Consider the following 26,199-nt stretch of genomic DNA (forward strand, 5'->3'; position numbering starts at 1 on the left):
TTCCCCAGTTCCATTTGGTTTACACAAATAAAAATTAAAAAAGGTGTTTAATAAAGAGGCGAAGGAAGGTTTGCAGCAGGTTGTATTATAAATAAAGTTTTTGTTTTTTTCTACAGTGGTTGTTTTACTATATTTGCTAGATGGCACAAGTCTCAGTGGGTCCTAGATTCCAAGGCATGCTAGTACTCTGTAGCTCTTCAACCGCCAGCATACGCAAGTCCGTTTTGTTGTTGCAATGACTTACAGAGATCGTCAGTGTCCCATATAATAATGCTATGTTTTGGTGCGGGGGGTGTCGTGGACACCCACGAGTGGGGATAGTCCCTGTTGGTCGGCATTCTGACCGTCGGGATTGTGAGGGGGCGGGATGTAGGGGGACATAACTACATGCCGTTTTGGGTGTACTTGTTCACTTTGTAAAAGTACTTTTTGGGAGCTGCAAAAGTGTCAACTCAGATAGGTTTTTCCTAGGATAGAGCTGTACCTTGTTGTGGTCTCCTGCTCTCCTGAACACTTTGGTGCTGCAGGGCTGAAACTAGGATTGTTGTCTCCGGGGGCAAGGCAGTAATTTGGCTCTGCCCCCCCTCCCCCCCCCCCCCCCAAAAAAAAAAAAAAAAAAAAAACAACCCAGAAAACAAACAAACCCTGAGACTAAAGTTATCAGAATATCAAAAATTTTGAAAAAAGGGGATACTGTTGGACAATATTCCCCTATGTGCCTCAAATGCCCTATGCGCCACATGCCTCGCCAGCATGTTCAACTACATGCTCCTCTGTGTGTCCCCATACATTGCACTATATCTTAACTCTTCATCACTGCACTTCATTTCCCTATCCACTGCACTACATCACTATACTACATCCCCTACACGCTGAACTACATCACTAGACTACATGCCCCTATACACTGCACTGCATACCATATATGTTACACTACATCGCTACCATGGGCGTAGCTACCATAGGTCCAGGGAGTGCAGCTGCTATGGGGCCCAGAGCTGAGAGGGGCCCACCTTCTCTGTCACAGTTACATGTGTTATGTATAATTTTCACCATTGGGTGGTATATAGGGACCCTTTCAAACTTTTGCCTTCAGGCCAGCAATATATCTACTTATGCCCCTGGACCTGCTCATTGTAATCTGGTATAAAATGAACTGGAGGACACTATAATTAAGCTTACCATACTGTCCCTTTAAACCAGGGCGGGCACTCATGAATTACATAGGTTATGTGGCTGGCTGGCTTCAAGCCTACATTTCACCTGGTTTTAAGCAGATAGAGAACCTGTGTAACTCATGAGTGTTCTGGTTTAAAGGGATACTATGGTAAGCCTAATGTAATGTTACATAACGTGAGCTGCAGCACTGTAATTTGGCACAATATGCAGTGGAGGTACTATAGTGTGGCATAATATAAACTGGGTGCACCTTAATGTGGCATATGACCTAGGGGCACTATATGGCATAATGTGGATTAGGGGGTACTGTGTGGCATAATGTGTACTGGCAGCCCTACAATGCAACATAATGTGAACTAGGGCACTATTATGAGGCATAACATTAACAACTGCTGTGAAGAGTTGACTCTATAGAAGCATTAGGACAGGGGCCCTTTCAAAATGTTGCAATGGGGCCCACAAAGTTCTGTCTACGCCCCTGATCACTACGCTATATCCCCTTATATGCTACACCACATCAGTGCACTATATGCCCCTATATACTGCAATACTACCTATGCACTGCACTACATACCCTATATGGTACACTACATCACTGCACTACAGCCCCTATAAGCTACAACAAATCCCCCCATCTGGGAGGAAAAGCGGAGGTTGATACTGCTAACTGGGAGCACAGTGCGCTTCTGTAGCTTGTATGGTGCACAACACTCTAGTCGCAGCACTGCATGGCAAAGAAGAGAGTTTAAGACAGTAGCCGACATAGGAGAGATCCCAGGTACTGGAGCTCACCCGCACAGCGTCGGAGCCAGCTGCGGGCACACAGGTGGGTCAGATACATTGCCCTGGGAGCTGTCTGCTGTCTCACCGGAGCAGCACAGCACTGCCAGTAAAAACAAAACAAAAAAAAACCCTGCTCCTCTGTAACTCCTTGGTGCCCTCTCAAATCCTGCACCCGGGGCACATGCCCCCTTAGGCCCCCCTAGTTGCGGCCCTGCGTGCTGTGTCTCCCTACAATAAACCCAGTTTCTCATAGGTTGGTGCCAGTTATGACTTCTGCGAGGAGACCCCTTGCTCTTTGGCTCCCCTGGATTAGTGGGATCAAGTACCTGCAACAGATATGCCTCCTAAGAGTGGTATCTGCAGCTCCTCCAACGTGGATCATGTCACGTTTACGTAAACACGCCATTCATGTACTGGGCTCATGCTTGCACACCCCACCTTCCATGGTTCTACCTCTGCAGGCATATGTCAAGGATATGCAAAAAGTCTCAATATAGACGTGCACATTTTGGGTGTATGTGTTCTGTGCTAGAATCTTTAGTATGTGGGGAAAAGGAGGGACTTGAGCCTCAATTTAAATGAGCCAAAGTATGTGATGCCTATTTGCACAAAATTCACGTCTGTCAATGCCTTAAGTTGCAGGAGACACAGCCTGGGCTTTAACATTTAGGCCCAGGTGTAATATCATGATGATTTTGCCATTTTACTCTCCAGATATAAAGCAGCAATAATTAAAAAAAATAAAATGTTTTGGTACTGCCACATTAAATCTAGTTGCTAAATTGCACTATTGCCTGCAACTTGCGGACTGTTACCTTTGGGCCTAAGGGGGACATTTACTAAGCAGTGATAAGAGCGGAGAAGTGAGCCAGTGGAGAAGTGCCCGTGGCAACCATTCAGCACTGAAGGAACATCTATAATTTGCATACTATCAAATTATACAGAGCTGCTGATGGTTGATGGGGCAACTTCTCCACTGGCTCACTTCTCCGCTCTTATCACTGTTTAGTAAATGTCCCCCTTAATCTCTTGCATGCTCTGCCCTTGGATGCAGCTTGTGAAGTCTGTTTGCCAATGGCCTTTAACGTCCTTATGGATGTGTTGTTGTTGTTGTTGTTGTTCTATATCCAGCAGTGTACGTTGCTTTACATAAAGGAGCTAATGTTTCACATTCTATGTTCGTTAGGTTTCAGTTTGAGTTCAGGCTGTTCTGTTACCAGCTATTTCCAGCTGCTTAGGCTGGCTGCACAGTATTAATGGGATTACTGTCAGGAAGTCTGCTGTGCATAGGAAAATATCTTCCTCAAGTCCCATACAGTGTTATCTGAGAGTATGTGACTCTGCTAAGGTACATAAGTGTAATATACAGTATGTGTGTTATTCAGTCATTTTTATATAAGCAAATTCATTTTCTAATATTCGAGTCCTTTTATACAGGAAATCTACATTCTTAGGAAGTTCAGATTTAAGATTTATAGTGAGAAACAAAAAGAAAATAATCAGATAATCCATACCTCCCAACATGACCCTCTCCAGGAGGGACACAATGCTCTGCTTCTGGACTTTTCTCTTAATTTGTGATTGCCATCACCTGTGCTGTACCCTAATACTGACCCAGTGCTCATACCTATGTCATACCTCCCAACATGACCCCTCCAGGAGGACACAATGCTCTGCTCCTGCTATTCCCTCTTACTGTATGATTACCATCACCTGTGCTGTACCCTATTACTGACCCAATGCTCATACCTATGTCATACCTCCCAACATGACCTCTCCAGGAGGACACAATGCTCTGCTCCTGCTCTTCCCTCTTACTGTATGATTACCATCACCTGTGCTGTACCCTAATACTGACCCAGTGCTCATACCTATGTCATACCTCCCAACATGACCTCTCCAGGAGGACACAATGCTCTGCTCCTGCGCTTCCCTCTTACTGTATGATTACCATCACCTGTGCTGTACCCTAATACGGACCCAGTGCTCATACCTATGTCATACCTCCCAACATGACCTCTCCAGGAGGGACACAATGCTCTGCTCCTGCTCTTCCCTCTTACTGTATGATTACCATCACCTGTGCTGTACCCTAATATGGACCCAGTGCTCATACCTATGTCATACCTCCCAACATGACCTCTCCAGGAGGGACACAATGCTCTGCTTCTGGACTTTTCTGTTAATGTATGATTGCCGGTATCTGTTTTGAACAGGTTAATGGATAAGAAAGGTGTTTCACCACAGGTGCTGGCAATCATACATGAAGAGGGAAGTCCAGGAGCAGAGCATTCTGACCCTCCTGGAGAGGGTCATGTTGGGAGGTATGGATAATCTAATACTCACTGCACACTCTAAACGTAACACTGTGGCCCTGGGGTGCAGCCTGGCATTTTTCTATCCGTATCATCCTTTGATCTGTCTTCGTTGGCTGTTTTCCTTCTCTAGAGAATTGAAGCCAAGGACAGATGGTGAACGCACAGCAGTTGTTTAAGCTCGTTTCTGGATATTACAGCTAATGAGACTGCGGGGGAGATGTATCAAACTTTAGATAGATGTAAAGTCAGGGGCAGACGCAGGATTTCTGTGGGGGGGGGTTCCAAATGTTTGATTTCAGAGCGATAGTCCCCAGCCCATGAAGGACACATAATTAGCATGCTGCAAGATATAGGGGTCTATGTACTAAGCCTTGGAGAGAGATAAAGTGGGCGGAGGTCAAGTACCAGCCAACCGGCTCCTAACTGTCATTTTTCAAGCACAGCCTGTAACATAGAAAATAGGAGATTATTGGCTGGTACTTTATCTCTGTCCACTTTATCTCTCACCAAGGCTTAGTACATATGCATGCCCATAGTCTGCGTCAAACAAAGTACAGTTTATATAATACTGTGCATCAGACAAATGCAGGCCCAGTGATCATGTTAAGCCACTTACCGGATTCTCTCTCTGGTGCAATGACTGAGAACTCATATCCAGACACACAGAGCAGACTTGGTAGGAAAATCTGCTGCCACTGGGCATGTGCAACAGCTCCTTTTCACCCTTTATATTGCATGTAGTGGCCACTGGCCAGGCTGTGGGTAAGAGTTTTTTTCCGGGCAACTGGAAACCCCCCCCCCCCCCCATTTTACATGCTGTATTTACAAAATGACAGGAGCTGATTTAATTGGTACGTTACCTATCTCCACTTAATTTCCATTATAGTTTGATGCATCTTCCTCAGAGCAGGTTAAAAAAAGGATAACAATTTGCTACCCAGGAACATGAACTTGTGCACATTTCCTGAAGGTGGGAATGTATATGAGAAAAGGGCCCTACACCTTAGGCGATATGCCGCCGAGGTGCCCGACGGCCAATACAGCCTACGGGCGACCTGGCGGCGCGGGGTGGGTGGGTGGGGGCGGGGGGGGGGAGTGGAGTTTGGCCAATACAGCCTACTGGCGGCGCCGGGTGGGGTGGGGGAGTGGAGTTTCTTCACTACCTCCGTCACCCGGCCCCTTAGCAAAGCATGCTAATATGGATGAGATTTTCTATATTGGCCTGCATGTTTAAGCGACCTGGCACCAACAATGAATGAGCGCGGAGCCGCGCATCGGTCATCGTTGGTGCCTACACACTGAAAGATATCTCGTTCATTGATGTCACCTAATGTGTAGGGCCCATTACAGGCATTAAACAGAGGCAGTCATGTTGAATCTTGAGAGCGCAACCAATCTGTACTGGGAACCAGTGACGAGACTGCGACATGTTGCTGTGCTTCAGTCACGTCATTGGGTGTTTGATGTCTCCTTGGCGCTCAGAGCCTGTGCCATTCCTTTAATGGCAGTAAATTCTAAACAGCATAACAAGGATGCATTGAGATAATCATGCAATGTGTCTATTTTGCCCTCCCTGAGATTGCACACCGAAAACAAATGCAATAATTCAGATTAACATCATATGTATATAATGTTATTCTAGGACCCTATCAGAACTCTGCTCTTTAAAATGAATTCATGCATAAATTATAACCCTATGTGGGATCTTTGCCAGGAAATATTGTGACTGGAATTTAATTATTTAATAACGGTCACAGTAATCGCTGCTCCCCACTGAGTGCTGTTAATTACTGTGATATTCCTTTCTCCGATCGGAAAGTGTACTACTATACGCTGCTGAAGAGACTGGGTCAAAAGTCCCCACCTACGGATACCACTAAAATACTGTATTTTGTCATAGGTCAACAGCCTGTCCCCCCTTGTGCTTGTGTTGGAGGAATACAATGAAATTCAGCTTCCTGAAACGCGCTGCTCTGCTCACTTAGGCCGAAAGACAAAGAGACGGCTCGTGGTTGCTATGGCAACTGGCCTGTCAGTATAGTTTATTAAGGTCCAATGGTAATTCTTATTCCCAAAAACATGTTGTCAGAATCACTTTTATTCAAAGAGCGCTAGCAATATTTTCCATATTATTTGCCTGTACTTTTCACATAATGTGTAATTGCATTTAAATGTAACCGTTTTGGCAGTGCTACAATAGTAAAACAGAAATATCCATAATTGTAGAGACTTTATTACATTGTGTAAATCCCCATGAAATGTGAGAATATTAGAGTACTTTTTCCGTCATCATTGTGCCGTTCTCATCTACACTCCTTTACATAACTGCTTATAGGAACAGGTCCGTACACAGATACCACTGTTATAATCTATAATGTATAATATATAATTATTTGACTGTAAAGCACTGTACAGATGTGACAAAAGGCGCTGATGAGCATTTATAAACATTCGGGAGTTACACTGGGAATGCAATTAGCAGAGCCTAATAAGAGTCTAGAACACAATAATCGGTATATATTGCCATTAACTCCCACTACTAACCTTCTGATGTTAAGTAAGTGCCGTGCACGAATCCATTTCTACAAAAAGCATGGGTCTAGTGGGCTGGCAAGACGCTTTGTTGACATACGTAATTGACAAAAAGCGAAGCAAAGACACCAATAATGCATAATCAGGCTTCCCTTGTAATGTAAGGAACACTTTGTGGTGATTATATTTATGGCTTTGTAATTAGAAGGAATGTGCTGCTGTTCTCTATAGGTAGGTTACAGAGATACATTTGAATTACACATGTTCTGTGGACTTCAAGTTTGCATTTCACCTGGTTTTAATTGGCCACAGAACCTGTGTAATTCATGAGTGTCCCTGCTTAAAGGGATAGGAGGGTACGCCCATCTGGGTTCAGTATGTGTGACCGTTGGACTTGAGGCCGGCGGTCACAGTACCGACGCCGGCAACCCGATCTTGAAAATCCTGACAGGGGGGAGGTAAGTGGGTCTACTGCGTCATGCCGGCACTTGGGATCCCAGCACCCAGCATACCAGCGCCGGGATCCCGACCCCCGGCATGCCGGCAGCGGGGTGGCTCACTACGTGTGCCACGCTATTTATTCTCCCTCCAGGGGTGTCGTGGACCCCCCAAGAGGTAGAATAGTGTCGGGATCCCGGCGCCGGTATGCTGAGCGCCGGGATCCCGACAGCAGGCATATCAAATGCCTCCCAGGTAAGTATGCTTTCCCTTCTCCCCTACTCCCTAACCCTCCCTTCCTGCAGCGTAACCCTAACTGGGTGGCCCCTAAACCTACCCCCCCCCCTTCTAACCCTAACCCTGATTCAACCGCTATAATCACGGTCGGGATGCCGGCTGTCGGGTTGCCAGCGTCGGTCTCCTGACCCTGTAGTGATTCCAGCGTCTGCATTCTGACAGGTGTCGGAATTCTGGTGTCTGTATTCTGACTGCCGGGATCCCGACAGCCGGTATCTTAACTGCATCCCTCCGATCTATAGTAGTCATGAGTCAGGACTCTACATACCATTATACTGTAGATTATTACCAATATTCTGGAACTTTTTTGGTCTTTTCCACCTTGAACCTCCTTTTGTTCGTCTACATTACAACTGAAGCCACATACAGTGGCCTTTTAACTAAATGCTACCCACAAATGGTTTTCCATTATCTAAATATAGATTTATGTACTGAAATACTATCGTTTACTTGAGTGCTGGATAATTAGATTCTTTTACATATCCAAGGAGTATGTGTTCCTCCCTTTCTCTCTCATTGCTCATACTCTACAGGAAATCAGGAAAGAAGTAGTGGAGGTCAGAATGATCTGTCTGGTTTGGCCTTTTCTTCTGTGGTTTGCAGTAGCTTGGGAAATGCTCCTGTATCAGCATTGCTCTTTGTGACCTTGGTCACATCTTCTGTACCAGGAACTGCGGTAGTTCTTCATACAAATCCAGATGTCCTATCCCCGGCATGGAGATGAAGCTGTCCTTGCTGAGGGGACAATTGAGTCTGTAACCAGGTAATTGAGGTGCTTTTGCTAGCTTGAAAATGTGTTCCTCTGTTTGCTATAGGATTTGTAAGAGAATTAAAATTAAAATGAATTGATTGACCTTGCTTCTGTTGGCATTGCACATATTGGCTTAGATGGTTCAGGTGTCTGTGCTTAGTGGTTTCGAGGACAGTACACTGGCATCTGATTACCTTCTTTTTCAAGATTTCCTTCAAGCCATAAAGATAATTTGTCCTCCTATCCTTGTTTTGGCTCATTGGGATCGCAGTGTTGTCTTGGAAGCCCGAATATGTTTGAGTCTTAATATGATGTCTACCTCAAGAGGCTCACAGGCTTAAGGTGCTCTGGTAGCAGTCACACCTGCCTTCCAAGTGCGGACATACATGCTCTATAGCATAAAGAGCCTCTTCTGAACATCTTCAGGAGATTCTACTCCCGTCCCTCTGCTCACAGCAAGCTATTGACCAGGAGAAACAATTACTGCCCATGGATGGTGTCAGTGCAGTTTCTGTTCATCTCCCCAGAATAACGGAAGTCAGGTAGGCAGATCAGCTCTTTGTCTTTCCAGTAGGATCACGTGAAGGGCACAATCCATCCAAACAAACTAGGTGGATCAATGGTGTCATTGCATTTTAATTTTGCACTGTTTAAACTAATTTATGCTTAATCCAACACTTTTATATATTGCTAAGGTTCATCCCCTGTGTTTGTTCTTACTTTTGCATCTTGCTTGGCTACATCCCATGTGAGTCTGCCGAATATTTCCACCCGTTTTGTCTGCTTTTTCAAGGACAGTTTGGGGAGTTTCTCAGACGACCAGGGGAAGGACTATGGGGGTCATTCCGAGTTGATCGCACGTATCAACGTTTTGCTGCTCGTGCGATCAACTTGACGCTGCCTATGGGGGGAGTGTATTTTAGCATAGCAGGGCTGCGATCGCTTCTGCAGACATCTGCCCTCCAAATGCCTGGACACGCCTGCGTTCGGATCTCCACGCCCGGAAAACTGTGAATAGATGCCCTCTGTCAGTCTTCTTGCGATCGTGCTAGCGATCACTTTCTTCTTTGTTGTAGCTGCTGCCCGGCGATGGCCGGCACCTGCCATGCATGCGCAGTTCTGACCCGTTCGCACCGCAGCGAAGAACCGCTGCGTGTGAACGGGTCGGAATGACCCCCTATATACCTTCCGGCTGTGTGTCCTTTCCTGCCTCTGCTCAGCTGGCTAGGGAGCTACCTATTCATGTGGGGCTGCTTGGGGGTATTTCAAGGAAATTAAATTCTATTCTATTTTGAAATGTATCCATATATACAGGCTTGTTTGTTTGTTTGAATACATTTGTACCTTACACAAAAAGCACAGGAGAGCTGTACAGAAATTCAGGGAAATAAAAAATAACCTTGATGATATAAAGTCATGGCTGAAAACAAGATGAAGATGGATAAATTAAGCTATTTGTTTAGTATACATAGCAGAAGGACATTACAAGCCAATTTTCTCTATCGTCCTAGTGGATGCTGGGGTTCCTGAAAGGACCATGGGGAATAGCGGCTCCGCAGGAGACAGGGCACAAAAAGTAAAGCTTTAGGATCAGGTGGTGTGCACTGGCTCCTCCCCCTATGACCCTCCTCCAAGCCAGTTAGATTTTTGTGCCCGGCCGAGAAGGGTGCAATCTAGGTGGCTCTCCTAAAGAGCTGCTTAGAAAAGTTTAGCTTAGGTTTTTTATTTTACAGTGAGTCCTGCTGGCAACAGGATCACTGCAACGAGGGACTTAGGGGAGAAGAAGTGAACTCACCTGCGTGCAGGATGGATTGGCTTCTTGGCTACTGGACATCAGCTCCAGAGGGACGATCACAGGTACAGCCTGGATGGTCACCGGAGCCTTGCCGCCGGCCCCCTTGCAGATGCTGAAGTAAGAAGAGGTCCAGAATCGGCGGCAGAAGACTCCTCAGTCTTCTAAAGGTAGCGCACAGCACTGCAGCTGTGCGCCATTTTCCTCTCAGCACACTTCACACGGCAGTCACTGAGGGTGCAGGGCGCAGGGCGCTGGGAGGGGGGCGCCCTGGGAGGCAAATGAAAATCTATTTTGGCTAAAAATACCTCACATATAGCCTCCGGAGGCTATATGGAGATATTTAACCCTGCCAGAATCCGTTAAAAGCGGGAGACGAGGCCGCCGAAAAAGGGGCGGGGCCTATCTCCTCAGCACACAGCGCCATTTTCCCTCACAGAAAGGCTGGAGGGAAGGCTCCCAGGCTCTCCCCTGCACTGCACTACAGAAACAGGGTTAAAACAGAGAGGGGGGGCACTAATTTGGCGTTAGAAATATATAAAACAGATGCTATAAGGGAAAACACTTATATAAGGTTGTCCCTATATAATTATAGCGTTTTTGGTGTGTGCTGGCAAACTCTCCCTCTGTCTCTCCAAAGGGCTAGTGGGTCCTGTCCTCTATCAGAGCATTCCCTGTGTGTGTGCTGTGTGTCGGTACGTGTGTGTCGACATGTATGAGGACGATGTTGGTGAGGAGGCGGAGCAATTGCCTGTAATGGTGATGTCACTCTCTAGGGAGTCGACACCGGAATGGATGGCTTATTTAGGGAATTACGTGATAATGTCAACACGCTGAAGGTCGGTTGACGACATGAGACGGCCGACAAACAATTAGTACCGGTCCAGACGTCTCAAAAACACCGTCAGGGGTTTTAAAACGCCCGTTTACTTTAGTCGGTCGACACAGACACAGACAGGGACACTGAATCCAGTGTCGACGGTGAATAAACAAACGTATTCCTTATTAGGGCCACACGTTAAAGGCAATGAAGGAGGTGTTACATATTTCTGATACTACAAGTACCACAAAAGAGGGTATTATGTGGGATGTGAAAAAACTACAGTAGTTTTTCCTGAATCAGATAAATTAAATAAAGTGTGTGATGATGCGTGGGTTCCCCCCGATAGAAAATTATGGGCGGTATACCCTTTCCCGCCAGAAGTTAGGACGCGTTGGGAAACACCCCTTAGGGTGGATAAGGCGCTCACACGCTTATCAAAACAAGTGGCGGTACCGTCTATAGATAGGGCCGTCCTCAAGGACCAGCTGACAGGAGGCTGGAAAATATCATAAAAAGTATATACACACATACTGGTGTTATACTGCGACCAGCGATCGCCTCAGCCTGGATGTGCAGAGCTGGGGTGGCTTGGTCGGATTCCATGACTAAAAATATTGATACCCTTGACAGGGACAGTATTTTATTGACTATAGAGCATTTAAAGGATGCATTTCTATATATGCGAGATGCACAGAGGGATATTTGCACTCTGGCATCAAGAGTAAATGCGATGTCCATATCTGCCAGAAGATGTTATGGACACGACAGTGGTCAGGTGATGCAGATTCCAAACGGCAAAAAGGTGTATTGCCGTATAAAGGAAGAGGAGTTTTTTGGGGTCGGTCCATCGGACCTGGTGGCCACGGCAACTGCTGGAAAATCCACCGTTTTTACCCTAAGTCACATCTCTGCAGAAAAAGACACCGTCTTTTCAACCTCAGTCTTTTCGTCCCTATAAGATCATATCTGCCCAGGGATAGAGGAAAGGGAAGAAGACTGCAGCAGGCAGCCCATTCCCAGGAACAGAAGCGCTCCACCGCTTCTGACAAGTTCTCAGCATGGCGCTGAGACCGTACAGGACCCCTGGATCCTACAAGTAGTATCCCAGGGGTACAGATTGGAATGTAGAGACGTTTCCTCTTCGCAGGCTCCTGAAGTCTGCTTTACCAAGGTCTCCCTCCGACAAGGAGGCAGTATGGGAAAAAATTCACAAGCTGTATTCCCAGCAGGTGATAATTAAATTACCCCTCCTACCACAAGGAAAAGGGGTATTATTCCACACTATATTGTGGTACTGAAGCCAGAAGGCTAGGTGAGACTTATTCTAAAAAAAAATTTTTTTGAACACTTACAAAGGTTCAAATCAAGATGGAGTCACTCAGAGCAGTGATAACGAACCAGGAAGAAGGGGACTATATAGTGTCCGGGGACATCAGGGATGCTTACCTCTATGTCCCAAATTTGCCCTTCTCACTAAGGGTACCTCAGGTTCGTGGTGCAGAACTGTCACTATCAGTTTTAGACGCTGCCGTTTGGATTGTCCACGGCACCCCGGGTCTTTACCAAGGTAATGGCCGAAATGATGATTCTTCTTCGAAGAAAAGGCGTCTTAATTATCCCTTACTTGGACGATCTCCTGATAAGGGCATAGTCCAGGGAACAGTTGGAGGTCGGAGTAGCACTATCTCGGATACTGCTACAACAGCACGGGTGGATTCTAAATATTCCAAAATCGCAGCTGATCCCGACGACACGTCTGCTGTGCCTAGGGATGATTCTGGACACAGTCCAGAAAAAGGTGTTTCTCCCGGAAGAGAAAGCCAGGGAGTTATCCGAGCTAGTCAGGAACCTCCTAAAAACAGTGCATCATTGCACAAGGGTCCTGGTAAAAATGGTGGCTTCCTACGAAGCAATTCCATTCGGCAGATTTCACGCAAGAACTTTTCAGTGGGATCTGCTGGACAAATGGTCCGGATCGCATCTTCAGATGCATCAGCGGATAACCCTATATCCAAGGACAAGGGTGTCTCTCCTGTGGTGGTTATAGAGTGCCCATCTTCTAGAGGGCCGCAGATTTGGCATTCAGGATTGGATGCTGGTGACCACGGAGCCCAGCCCGAGAGGCTGGGGAGCAGTCACACAAGGAAAAAATTTCCAGGGAGTGTGATCAAGTCTGGAGACTTTTCTCCACATAAATATACTGGAGCTAAGGGTAAATTTATAATACTCTAAGCTTAGCAAGACCTCTGCTTCAAGGTCAGCCGGTATTGATCCAGTGGGAAAAACATCACGGCAGTCGCCCACGTAAACAGACAGGGCGACACAAGAAGCAGGAGGGCAATGGCAAAAACTGCAAGGACTTTTCGCTGGGCGGAAAATCATGTGATAGCACTGTCAGCAGTGTTTCATCCCGGGAATGGAAACTGGGAAGCAGACTTCCTCAGCAGGCACGACCTCCACCCGGGAGAGTGGAAACTTCATCGGGAAGTTTTTTCCACATGATTGTAAACCGTTGGGAAATACCAAAGGTGGACATGATGGCGTCCCGTCTGAACAAAAAACGGGACAGGTATTGCGCCAGGTCAAGAGACCCTCAGGCAATAGCTGTGGACGTTCTGGTAACACCGTGGGTGTACCAGTCGGTGTATGTGTTCCCTCCTCTGCTTCTCATACCTAAGGTGCTGAGAATTATAAGACGTAGAGGAGTAAGAACTATACTCATGGCTCCGGATTGGCCAAGAAGGACTTGGTACCCGGAACTTCAAGAGATGCTTACAGAGGTTTTATGGCCTCTGCCGCTAAGAAGGGACTTGCTTCAGCAAGTACCATGTCTGTTCCAAGACTTACCGCAGCTGCGTTTGTCGGCATGGCGGTGGAACGCCGGATCCTAAGGGAAAAAGGCATTCCGGAAGAGGTCATTCCTACCCTGGTCAAAGCCAGAAAGGAGGTGACCGCACAACATTATCACCACATGTGGCGAAAATATGTTGCGTGGTGTGAGGCCAGGAAGGCCCCACAAAGAAATTTCAACTCGGTCGTTTCCTGCATTTCCTGAAAACAGGAGTGTCTATGGGCCTCAAATTGGGGTCCATTAAGGTTCAAATTTCGGCCCTGTCGATTTTCTTCCAGAAAGAATTGGCTTCAGTTCCTGAAGTCCAGAATTTTGTCAAGGGAGTATTGCATATACAACCCCCTTTTGTGCCTCCAGTGGCACTGTGGGATCTCAACGTAGTTCTGGGATTCCTCAAATCACATTGGTTTAAAACCAGTCAAATCTGTGGATTTGAAGCATCTCACATGAAAAGTGACCATGATCTTGGCCCTGGCCTGGACCAGGCGAGTGTCAAATTGGTGTTTTTTTCTCAAAAAAGCCCATATCTGTTTGTCCATTCGGACAGGGCAGAGCTGCGGACTCGTCCCCAGTTCTCTCCCTAAGGTGGTGTCAGTGTTTCACCTGAACCAGCTTATTGTGGTGCCTTGCACCTACTAGGGACTTGGAGGACTCCAAGTTGCTAGATGTTGTCAGGGCCCTGAAAATATGTTCCAGGACGGCTGGAGTCAGGAAAACTGACTTGCTGTTATCCTGTATGCACCCAACAAACTGGGTGCTTTTGCTTCTAAGCGGACTATTGCTAGTTGGATGTGTAATACAATTCAGCTTGCACATTCTGTGGCAGGCCTGCCACAGCCAAAATATGTAAATGCCCATTCCACAAGGAAGGTGGGCTCATCTTGGGCGGCTGCCCGAGGGGTCTCGGCTTTTACAACTTTGCCGAGCGGTTATTTAGTCAGGGGCAAACACGTTTGTAAAATCCTACAAATTTGATACCCTGGCTAAGGAGGACCTGGAGTTCTCTCATTCGGTGCTGCAGAGTCATCCGCACTCTCCCGCCCGTTTGGGAGCTTTGGTATTATCCCCATGGTCCTTTCAGGAACCCCAGCATCCACTAGGACGATAGAGAAAATAAGAATTTACTTACCGATAATTCTATTTCTCGGAGTCCGTAGTGGATGCTGGGCGCCCATCCCAAGTGCGGATTATCTGCAATACTTGTACATAGTTACAAAAATCGGGTTATTATTGTTGTGAGCCATCTTTTCAGAGGCTCCGCTGTTATCATACTGTTAACTGGGTTCAGATCACAGGTTGTACAGTGTGATTGGTGTGGCTGGTATGAGTCTTACCCGGGATTCAAAATCCTTCCTTATTATGTACGCTCGTCCGGGCACAGTATCTAACTGGCTTGGAGGAGGGTCATAGGGGGAGGAGCCAGTGCACACCACCTGATCCTAAAGCTTTACTTTTTGTGCCCTGTCTCCTGCGGAGCCGCTATTCCCCATGGTCCTTTCAGGAACCCCAGCATCCACTACGGACTCCGAGAAATAGAATTATCGGTAAGTAAATTCTTATTATAATGATTTTTAATAAGAATATTGGTTCATATATTGTGTTATATATAAAAACATATATTTGTAATGCGAAACTCCATGCCCTTAATCTGTATTAGCACCTACTGGCGCTGTATCCAGGTGCGCATTACCTGTTTCTGTATCTTGGAGGGCTTTATGTTCTCTACCTCATTTTACCTCATTTTATGTTACATGCTAGAAACATTTTATGTATTGTGAGTATTTCTATGAAAAATTTGATGATCATTTAAGGAAAAACTATAGTACGTTGGATGTGTGCACTGCTCTTATTTTCAATTATGAAATATGGTAGTGTATCTACAGAAGTAGGTCCAGAGAGAGAGGAATAACATGCAGCTGCACTAGAAGTTACATTGTAGGAGCAAATAGCTAAAAATGTATCATCTACAGTATTAGAAGGTCAACCTCACGATTTTATTTGGGCTCTTACATGTCTAGTAATGGGTATCCTACTCTTCTACCACATGATGGAAGAAGCTTTCTAAATAAACCCTTTTGGGAGTGCTGTATGTCACAGATGGCTTAAGTGATTGCATTAATGCGATATGAAATTCTTATTCTTTTGTTTTCACCCTGTTAAATGCACGAGGAAGAGAAGGCGCTGACACTTCTCTGCAACCAAGGACAATGTTGTTTTAAACAGCAGTGTGTGCTTTGATTGATCCATTTGTTTTTATACATAATGTTTACAGACCAATGGGTCTACTAAACCTGAAAAGTCAGCTATAAGCTACTGTATGTGACTGTGTTTGATTATTGCTATTTTCTCTGACGTCCTAGTGGATGCTGGGAACTCCGTAAGGACCATGAGGAATAGCGGGCTCCGAAGGAGACTGGGCACTCTAAGAAAGAATTAGGACTACCTGGTGTGCACTGGCTCCTCCCTCTATGCCCCTCCTGCAGACCTCAGTTAGAATCTGTGCCCGGCTCGAGCTGGTTGCACACTAGGGGCTCTCCTGAGCTTCTAGTAAAGAAAATATTTATTAGGTTTTTTATTTTCAGTGAGATCTGCTGGCAACAGACTCACTGCAACGAGGGACTTAGGGGAGAGAAGCGAACCTACCTGCTTGCAGCTAGCTTGGGCTTCTAGGCTACTGGACACCATTAGCCCCAGAGGGATCGAACACAGGCCCAGCCTCGGTCGTCCGGTCCCGGAGCCGCGCCGCCGTCCCCCTTGCAGAGCCAGAAGCATGAAGATCTTCACGGAAATCGGCGGCTGAAGACTCCGGTCTTCATTAAGGTAGCGCACAGCACTGCAGCTGTGCGCCATTGCTCCCTGTGCACACCACATACTCCGGTCACTGATGGGTGCAGGGCGCTGGGGGGGGGCGCCCTGGGCAGCAATTAGAGTACCTTAAAGTGGCTAATCACACATAATATAGCCTAAGAAGCTATATATGTGTAAAATACCCCAGCCACATTATTATTATAAGAGCGGGAGAAGTCCGCCGAAAAAGGGGCGGGGCTATCTCCCTCAGCATACTGGCGCCATTTCCTCTCACAGCTCCGCTGGAAGGACGCTCCCCAGGCTCTTTCCTGCAGTTTCCAGGCTCAATAGGGTAAAAAAAGAGAGGGGGGGGGGGGCACTAAATTTAGGGGCAAATACTATATATATATATATATATATATATATATATATATATATATAGCGGCTATAGGGTAAATCACTTGTGTAGTGTAACTCCCTGCATTATATAGCGCTGTGGTGTGTGCTGGCATACTCTCTCTCTGTCTCCCCAAAGGACTTTGTGGGGTGCTGTCCTCAGTCAGAGCATTCCCTGTGTGTGCGGGGTGTGTCGGTACGGCTGTGTCGACATGTTTGATGAGGAGGCTTATGTGGAGGCGGAGCAGGTGCCGATAAATGTGATGTCACCCCCTGTCTTCCCTGTGGAAGGAATTACGCGACAGTGTCAACTCCTTACATAAAAGGTTTGACGACATAGCAGATGTGGGACAGCCGGCTTCTCAGCCCGTGCCTGCACAGGCGTCTCAAAATCCATCAGGGGCTCAAAAACGCCCGCTACCTCAGATTGCTGACACAGATGTCGACACGGATACTGACTCCAGTGTCAACGACGATGAGACTAGTGTACATTCCAACAGAGCCACCCGTTACATGATTACGGCAATGAAAAATGTGTTGCACATTTCTGACATTAACCCAGGTACCACAAAAAAGGGTATTATGTTTGGGGAGAAAAAGCAACCAATGGTTTTTCCCCCATCTGATGAGTTGAATGAAGTGTGTGAAGAAGCGTGGGCTTCCCCCGATAAGAAATTAGTAATTTCTAAAAAGTTGCTAATGGCGTACCCTTTCCCGCCAGAGGACAGGATACGTTGGGAGACATCCCCTAGGGTGGATAAAGCGCTCACACGCTTGTCAAAGAAGGTGGCACTACCGTCTCAGGATACGGCCGCCTTAAAGGAGCCTGCGGATAGAAAGCAGGAGGCTATCCTGAAGTCTGTATATACACACTCAGGTATTATACTGAGACCGGCTATTGCTTCAGCATGGATGTGCAGTGCTGCAGCTGCGTGGTCAGATTCCCTGTCTGATAACATTGATACCCTCGACAGGGACACTATATTGCTAACCATAGAGCATATTAAAGACGCAGTCTTATACATGAGAGATGCACACAGGGATATTTGCCGGCTGGCATCTAGAATAAATGCAATGTCCATTTCTGCCAGGAGAGGATTGTGGACTCGGCAGTGGACAGGTGATGCAGATTCTAAAAGGCACATGGAGGTTTTGCCTTACAAAGGTGAGGAATTGTTTGGGGACGGTCTCTCGGACCTCGTTTCCACAGCAACAGCTGGGAAGTCGACATTTTTACCCCATGTTCCCTCACAGCCAGAGAAAGCACAGTATTATCAGGTACAGTCCTTTCGGCCCCAGAAAGGCAAGCGGGTTAAAGGCGCGTCCTTTCTGCCCAGAGGCAGAGGTAGAGGGAAAAAGCTGCACCATACAGCCACTTCCCAAGAACAAAAGTCCTCTCCCGCTTCCTCTAAGTCCACCGCATGACGCTGGGGCTCCACAGGCGGAGCCAGGTGCGGTGGGGGCCCGTCTCCGGAACTTCAGCGACCAGTGGGCTCGCTCACGGGTGGATCCCTGGATTCTACAAGTGGTATCTCAGGGGTACAAGCTGGAATTCGAGACGTCTCCCCCTCGCCGTTTCCTCAAATCAGCCTTGCCAACAGCTCCCCCAGACAGGGAGGCAGTGCTGGAGGCGATTCACAAGCTGTATTCTCAGCAGGTGATAATCAAGGTACCCCTCCTTCAACAAGGACGGGGTTACTATTCCACAATGTTTGTGGTACCGAAGTCGGTGAGACCCATTTTAGATTTGAAATCCTTGAACACTTATATAAGAAGGTTCAAGTTCAAAATAGAATCGCTCACGGCGGTTATTGCAAGCCTGGACGAGGGGGATTACATGGTATCACTGGACATCAAGGATGCTTACCTGCATGTCCCCATTTACCCTCCTCACCAGGAGTACCTCAGATTTGTGGTACAGGACTGTCATTACCAATTCCAGACGTTGCCGTTTGGTCTGTCCACGGCACCGAGGGTATTTACCAAGGTAATGGCCGAAATGATGATACTCCTTCGGAAAAAGGGAGTTTTAATTATCCCGTACTTGGACGATCTCCTTATAAAGGCGAGGTCCAGGGAGCAGTTGTTGATCGGCGTAGCACTATCTCGGGAAGTGCTACAACAGCACGGCTGGATTCTGAATATTCCAAAGTCGCAGCTGGTTCCTACAGCGCGTCTACTGTTCCTGGGGATGGTTCTGGACACAGACCAGAAAAAAGTGTTTCTCCCGGAGGAGAAAGCCAAGGAGTTGTCATCTCTAGTCAGAGACCTCCTGAAACCAAAACAGGTGTCGGTGCATCACTGCACGCGAGTCCTGGGAAAGATGGTAGCTTCCTACGAAGCAATTCCATTTGGCAGGTTCCATGCAAGGATCTTTCAGTGGGATCTGTTGGACAAGTGGTTCGGATCGCATCTTCAGATGCATCGGCTGATAACCCTGTCTCCAAGGACCAGGGTGTCTCTGCTGTGGTGGCTGCAGAGTGCTCATCTTCTAGAGGGCCGCAGATTTGGCATACAGGACTGTGTCCTGGTGACCACGGATGCCAGCCTTCGAGGCTGGGGGGCAGTCACACAGGGAAGAAACTTCCAAGGACTATGGTCAAGCCAGGAGACTTCCCTACACATAAATATTCTGGAACTAAGGGCCATTTACAATGCCCTAAGTCAGGCAAGACCCCTGCTTCAACACCAGCCGGTGCTGATCCAGTCAGACAACATCACGGCGGTAGCCCATGTAAACCGACAGGTCGGCACAAGAAGCAGGTTGGCAATGGCAGAAGCCACAAGGATTCTCCGATGGGCGGAAAATCACATGATAGCACCGTCAGCAGTGTTCATTCCGGGAGTGGACAACTGGGAAGCAGACTTCCTCAGCAGACACGACCTCCACCCGGGAGAGTGGGGACTTCATCCAGAAGTCTTCAAAATGATTGTAAACCGTTGGGAAAGGCCACAGGTGGACATGATGGCGTCCCGCCTCAACAAAAAACTAAAAAGATATTGCGCCAGGTCAAGGGACCCTCAGGCGATAGCTGTGGACGCTCTAGTGACACCGTGGGTGTACCAGTCGGTTTATGTGTTCCCTCCTCTGCCTCTCATACCCAAGGTACTGAGAATAATAAGAAGGAGAGGAGTAAGAACTATACTCATGGTTCCGGATTGGCCAAGAAGAGCTTGGTACCCAGAACTTCAAGAAATGATCTCAGAGGACCCTTGGCCTCTGCCGCTCAGACAGGACCTGCTGCAGCAGGGGCCCTGTCTGTTCCAAGACTTACCGCGGCTGCGTTTGACGGCATGGCGGTTAAACACCGGATCCTAAAAGAAAAGGGCGTTCCGGAGGAAGTCATTCCTACACTGATTAAAGCTAGGAAAGATGTGACCGCAAAACATTATCACCGCATATGGCGGAAATATGTTGCTTGGTGTGAGGCCAGGAAGGCCCCAACGGAGGAATTTCAGCTAGGTCGATTTCTGCACTTCCTACAGTCAGGGGTGACTATGGGCCTAAAATTGGGTTCCATTAAGGTCCAGATTTCGGCTCTGTCGATTTTCTTCCAAAATGAACTGGCTTCACTGCCTGAAGTTCAGACTTTTGTAAAGGGAGTGCTGCATATACAGCCCCCTTTTGTGCCCCCAGTGGCACCTTGAGATCTCAACGTGGTGTTGGATTTCCTAAAGTCGCATTGGTTTGAGCCACTTAAAACCGTGGAGATAAAGTACCTCACGTGGAAGGTGGTCATGCTGTTGGCCTTGGCGTCGGCCAGGCGTGTATCAGAATTGGCGGCTTTGTCATGTAAAAGCCCTTATCTGATTTTTCATATGGATAGGGCGGAATTGAGGACTCGTTCCCAATTCCTTCCTAAGGTGGTATCAGCTTTTCATGTGAACCAACCTATTGTGGTGCCTGCGGCTACTCGGGACTTGGAGGATTCCAAGTTGCTGGACGTAGTCAGGGCCCTGAAAATATATGTTTCCAGGACGGCTGGAGTCAGAAAAACTGACTCGCTATTTATCCTGTATGCACCCAACAAGCTGGGTGCTCCTGCTTCAAAGCAGACTATTGCTCGCTGGATCTGTAGCACGATTCAACTTGCACATTCGGCGGCTGGACTGCCGCATACTAAATCTGTAAAAGCCCATTCCACGAGGAAGGTGGGCTCTTCTTGGGCGGCTGCCCGAGGGGTCTCGGCTTTACAACTTTGCCGAGCTGCTACTTGGTCGGGTTCAAACACGTTTGCAAAATTCTACAAGTTTGATACCCTGGCTGAGGAGGACCTTGAGTTTGCTCATTCGGTGCTGCAGAGTCATCCGCACTCTCCCGCCCATTTGGGAGCTTTGGTATAATCCCCATGGTCCTTACGGAGTTCCCAGCATCCACTAGGACGTCAGAGAAAATAAGAATTTACTCACCGGTAATTCTATTTCTCGTAGTCCGTAGTGGATGCTGGGCGCCCATCCCAAGTGCGGATTGTCTGCAATACTTGTATATAGTTATTGCCTAACTTAAGGGTTATTGTTTTGAGCCATCTATTCGAGAGGCTCTGTTGTTGTTCATACTGTTAACTGGGTATAGTATCACGAGTTGTACGGCAGGGACGGATCTAGACTTTTCTTTAGGGGGGGCGGTTTACTGTTTAATTTTGACTCCTCCTTCTACAGTTTCAACTCCTCCCATCTGCAATCCTAACTCCTCCTCCTCTCAATTCTGACTGAACTTTTTGAGTGAGACTGAGATAGAGCTTTGTGATTGTTCTATGTATATGTGACTGTGCTATGGGGTGATTGTATTTATTAGCCCTAGTACCCACACACCAGCAAGTGAGGGGCTAATGTTCTGTAACCCTTGCTCTCCTGGCTCCTCTATGCTGCTGTGGTATAAGCTGCAGCACATTGTTCTGCCTCAGACTCTCCCCGGAGAGCTCTCTTCTGCTCAAAAGTGGGCATGGCTATGACTGTTAGGGGGGGCGGTCGCCCCCTTCGCCCCCCCCTAGATCCGGCCCTGTTGTACGGTGTGATTGGTGTGGCTGGTATGAGTCTTACCCGGGATTCCTAATCCTTTCCTTATTGTGTCAGCTCTTCCGGGCACAGTTTCCCTAACTGAGGTCTGGAGGAGGGGCATAGAGGGAGGAGCCAGTGCACACCAGGTAGTCCTAATTCTTTCTTAGAGTGCCCAGTCTCCTTCGGAGCCCGCTATTCCCCATGGTCCTTACGGAGTTCCCAGCATCCACTACGGACTACGAGAGATAGAATTACCGGTGAGTAAATTCTTATTATAAAGTCCGGGAGCAGTGGTGGATTTTACCCATGGGCTGCTGCTCCCCCACGAAAATCCACCACCCTCAGGGACTGCCTAGCAGTGGTGGTGACTTCCCATTGGAAGCACTAGCTGCTAATCACAGCCAGACAGTCTCATGGGGAGGTCTTTCTCCCCTGCTATACCGTCAGCCTATCTGGCTTCTATGGGCTGCAGCTGATGCAGTCCCTAGAAGCCAGCCTGTACAGCAGCGCTGGAGTTAAGCCCTGCCCTCAGACCTAAACCCCACCCCCACTGCTGCCGGACCTAAGCCCTACCTCCCACTGGCATCAGCCATCAATCACTGTGACGTCAAGGACTGCTGCCGGAAGGAGACAGCCTGCCCTCCCAGTCAGACAGGTAAGGAGCCACCGCTGCCGGGAAGTGACGTTAATTTACCTATATTGTTTGTGAAATGGAACGTGCACCATGACAAGAGATTTATTAAGAGGAGAGTGCCATTTTGCAGCAAATCATACCGACTTCAGGATAAAAGAACCATGCACCCAAGATAAAGCCTACATGCGACCGCAGTGTGAATGACAGCGGCAGGCGTTTGCAGGTCTACGACGCAGTGTTGGGATTGAGTGGTGCAGTGCAAACAGGGGCGTGCCAGGGCCATTTTCCGGGGTGTGGCCACAAAATAATACCAATTCATATAACGGTGCACAGTAGTCTCCATTATTCAAATTACGCCGCACAGTAGCACCACTATACCAGGTAGAGCCTTTTCACACCTTACAGCGGACAGATTCCCATTTTTACACATTACGGCAGACAACATCCCCTTTTTACACATTACAACAGACAGCGTCCTCCTTTTTTACACATTACGGCAGACAGCGTCCCCTTTTTACACATTACGGCAGACAGCGTCCCCTTTTTACACATTACGGCAGACAGCGTCCCCTTTTTACACATTACGGCAGACAGCGTCCCCCTTTTTTACACATTACGGCAGACAGCGTACCCTTTTTACACATTACGGCAGACAGCGTACCCTTTTTACACATTACGGCAGACAGCGTCCCCTTTTTACACATTACAGCAGATAGTCCCCCTTTTTTTTACACATTACGGCAGACAGCGTCCCCTTTTTTACACATTACGGCAGACAGCGTCCCCTTTTTTACACATTACGGCAGACAGCGTCCCCTTTTTTACACATTACGGCAGATAGCGTCCCCTTTTTTACACATTACGGCAGACAGCGTCCTTTTTTTACACATTACGGCAGACAGCGTCCCCTTTTTTACACATAACTGCAGACAGCATCCCCTTTTTATACATTAAGACAGACAGAATATATAGATAGAAAGAAAGAATAGATTATACTTACTGTCTGCTGGCAGTCAGGCTTCTCGGTGCAGCTTGATGGCAGATGATGAGCCCGGGCAGGGGAGAAGGAGGAGGAGGGAGGTGGAGGAGGGAGCCGCAGCAGTGCAATGTAATTGGTGGAGGCGCTGCTGCTGCTGTCCCTCTCCTTCACCATAGGCTGTCCTCCGCCGCTGTGAATGCTGTGATGCGCTTCCCAGCGGTGGAGGGTAGCCTATGGGGAAGGAGCGGGGCAGCAGCAGCGCCTCCACCAATTATACTGCGCTGCTGCGGCTCGCTCCTCCACCTCCCTCCTCCTTCTAGGTCCAAAAAGTAGTCTAGTCTGCTTAATGCACCTCATTTTCTTGGTGCTCCATGATTCATGTCCCAACACAGCAGAAGACAGAGTCTGCAGGGGCTGTATATGTAAGGCCCAATCAGAAGACATTGTTCCAGAACTTGTGATTTCTGATTGGTCATATCACTTCCTTCCGCAGTTGTTTTTTTTTTTGGAAAGTGATTAACGTAAGTGTTCTGCTAGTCCTAGTTCGGCAACCAAACTAATTAAGGGCATGGAGAGGTTGGAATACAATGAAAGGCTTGAAAGACTAGGAATGTTTACATTGGAAAAGAGGAGACTAAGAGGGGATATGATCAACATCTACAAATATATAAGGGGACAATACACAGAGCTAGCGCGGTACCTGTTTTTGGCCAGATCAACACATAGGACTCGTGGACACCCGCTCAGGTTAGAAGAGAGGAGATTCCGCACAATACGTCGTAAAGGCTTTTTCACGGTAAGGACAATACGTGTTTGGAATTCCCTGCCTGAGGGAGTTGTAATGGCGGACTCTGTCAACACCTTTAAGAATGGGTTAGATAAATTCTTCATGGATAAGGATATCCAGGGGTATGGTGCATAGTCACGCACTATAGTTACTATACAAAGGGATAAAATGCAACGGCTGAAATCAGCATCAGACATCATTTTAGACAAATCATCGTGCATAGGATACCACAAATAGGTTGAACTCGATGGACAAATGTCTTTTTTCAACCTCAGATACTATGTTACTATGTTCTATATTACAGGAAAGGAGGCCTGGGAGAGGAGATGCCGATTAGTAGCATGTAATGCAGCTTTAAAAAAAATAAATTGAATATATATATATATTTTTATTTTCTCATACATCCTAGAGGATGCTGGGGATGACATCAAGACCATGGGGTATAGACGGGATCCACAGGAGACATGGGCACTCTAAAGACTTTTCATTGGGTGTGAACTGGCTCCTCCCTCTATGCCCCTCCTCCAGACCTCAGTTTTAGAAATGTGCCCAGGTCGACTGGATGCACTCTGAGGAGCTCTGCTGAGTTTCTCTGAAAAGACTTATGTTAGGTTTTTTATTTTCAGGGAGATCTGCTGGCATCAGACTCCCTGCTTCGTGGGACTGAGGGGGCAGAAGCAGAACCAACTTCCTCAGAGTTTCATGACTCTGCTGGCTGACAGGACACCATTAGCTCCCGAAGGGAACTGAACGCTAGCCGTGTCTAGATGCTCACTCCCACAGCACGCCGTCACCCCCCTCACAGAGCCAGAAGTCAGAAGACAGGTGAGTATGAGAAGAATGATCTTCAGTCAAGTAAGTGACGGCTGAGGTGCGGCGCGGCTGGCAGGAGCGCAGCGCGCCATTGCTGCCCACACACACATGCACTGCAGGGCGCGGGGGTGGGCGCCCTGGGCAGCAAGAAAAATACCTCAAACTGGCTAAAAGGGGCATAAGATGCCGCTGGCACAGCCCTACCCCCGCCAGTATAAATAATAAGTCAATATACTGAGTTTAAGGACGCGCCATTGTGGGGGCGGAGCTTCTTCAGGCAGCCAGCACACTACTCAGCGCCATTTTCTATCTCTCCTCAGGCTGCAGAGTACACGCTGGTCCTCTCCTCCACTTCTGACAAGTACAGGGTGCTATAAGGGGGGGGGGGCAAAAAGCGATTGTGGTGCATTTGATAGTGTATATTACTATTTAAAAGCGCTTTTGGGCTGTGGACATACTGTGTTCACAGGCAATACTGGTGCTGGATTTGTGAACTGGCTTCTCCTATCCTGTGTCCCTCTGACAGATTTTACTGTGGGTCTGTCCCCAAAATAAGTCCCAGTGTGTCTGTGAGTGTGGTGTACACGTGTGAGGCATGTCTGAGGCAAGGAGTTCCTCCCCGGAGGAAGCCATTTTAGGGACACAGAGTTGTAATGTGGTGGCGCTATCGGCACACCAAGAGCATGCATGGGTGAAAGAGATACATGACAGTATGCATCTGATTAACCGTAGATTGGATAAGTCTGAATCTAAGGCTGCATGCTAAAGAAAATCTGTGGAAGATGTGATTTTTCAGGATGCTGTTATTCCTTATGCGAGCGGCCCCTCTGTGTCACATAAGAGACCATTTGCAAATGTTGTGAACACTGATACCGACACGGATTCTGATTCTTGTGTCGACAATAGTGAATCCAGAGAGATAGATCATAAATTGGCAAAAAGTATACAATATATGATTGTGGCTATAAGGGACGTGTTGGAGGTTACAGAAAGCACTCCTGTACCTCAGGCGAAAGCTTATTTATGTAAGAAAAAGAAATC

At 47.5% G+C, this 26,199-nt stretch overlaps 1 protein-coding gene across 8 annotated transcripts in view; it reads left to right on the forward strand.

Annotated features, from left to right (window-relative positions):
- Positions 1–26,199, forward strand: part of ACOT7 (acyl-CoA thioesterase 7) — a 509,309-nt gene that overhangs the window by 136,180 nt on the left and 346,930 nt on the right. The gene's annotated exons all lie outside the window — the stretch shown is intronic.

This window comes from Pseudophryne corroboree, chromosome 10 (genome assembly GCF_028390025.1).
Source record: "Pseudophryne corroboree isolate aPseCor3 chromosome 10, aPseCor3.hap2, whole genome shotgun sequence".
In the NCBI taxonomy this organism is placed as follows: Eukaryota; Metazoa; Chordata; class Amphibia; order Anura; family Myobatrachidae; genus Pseudophryne; species Pseudophryne corroboree.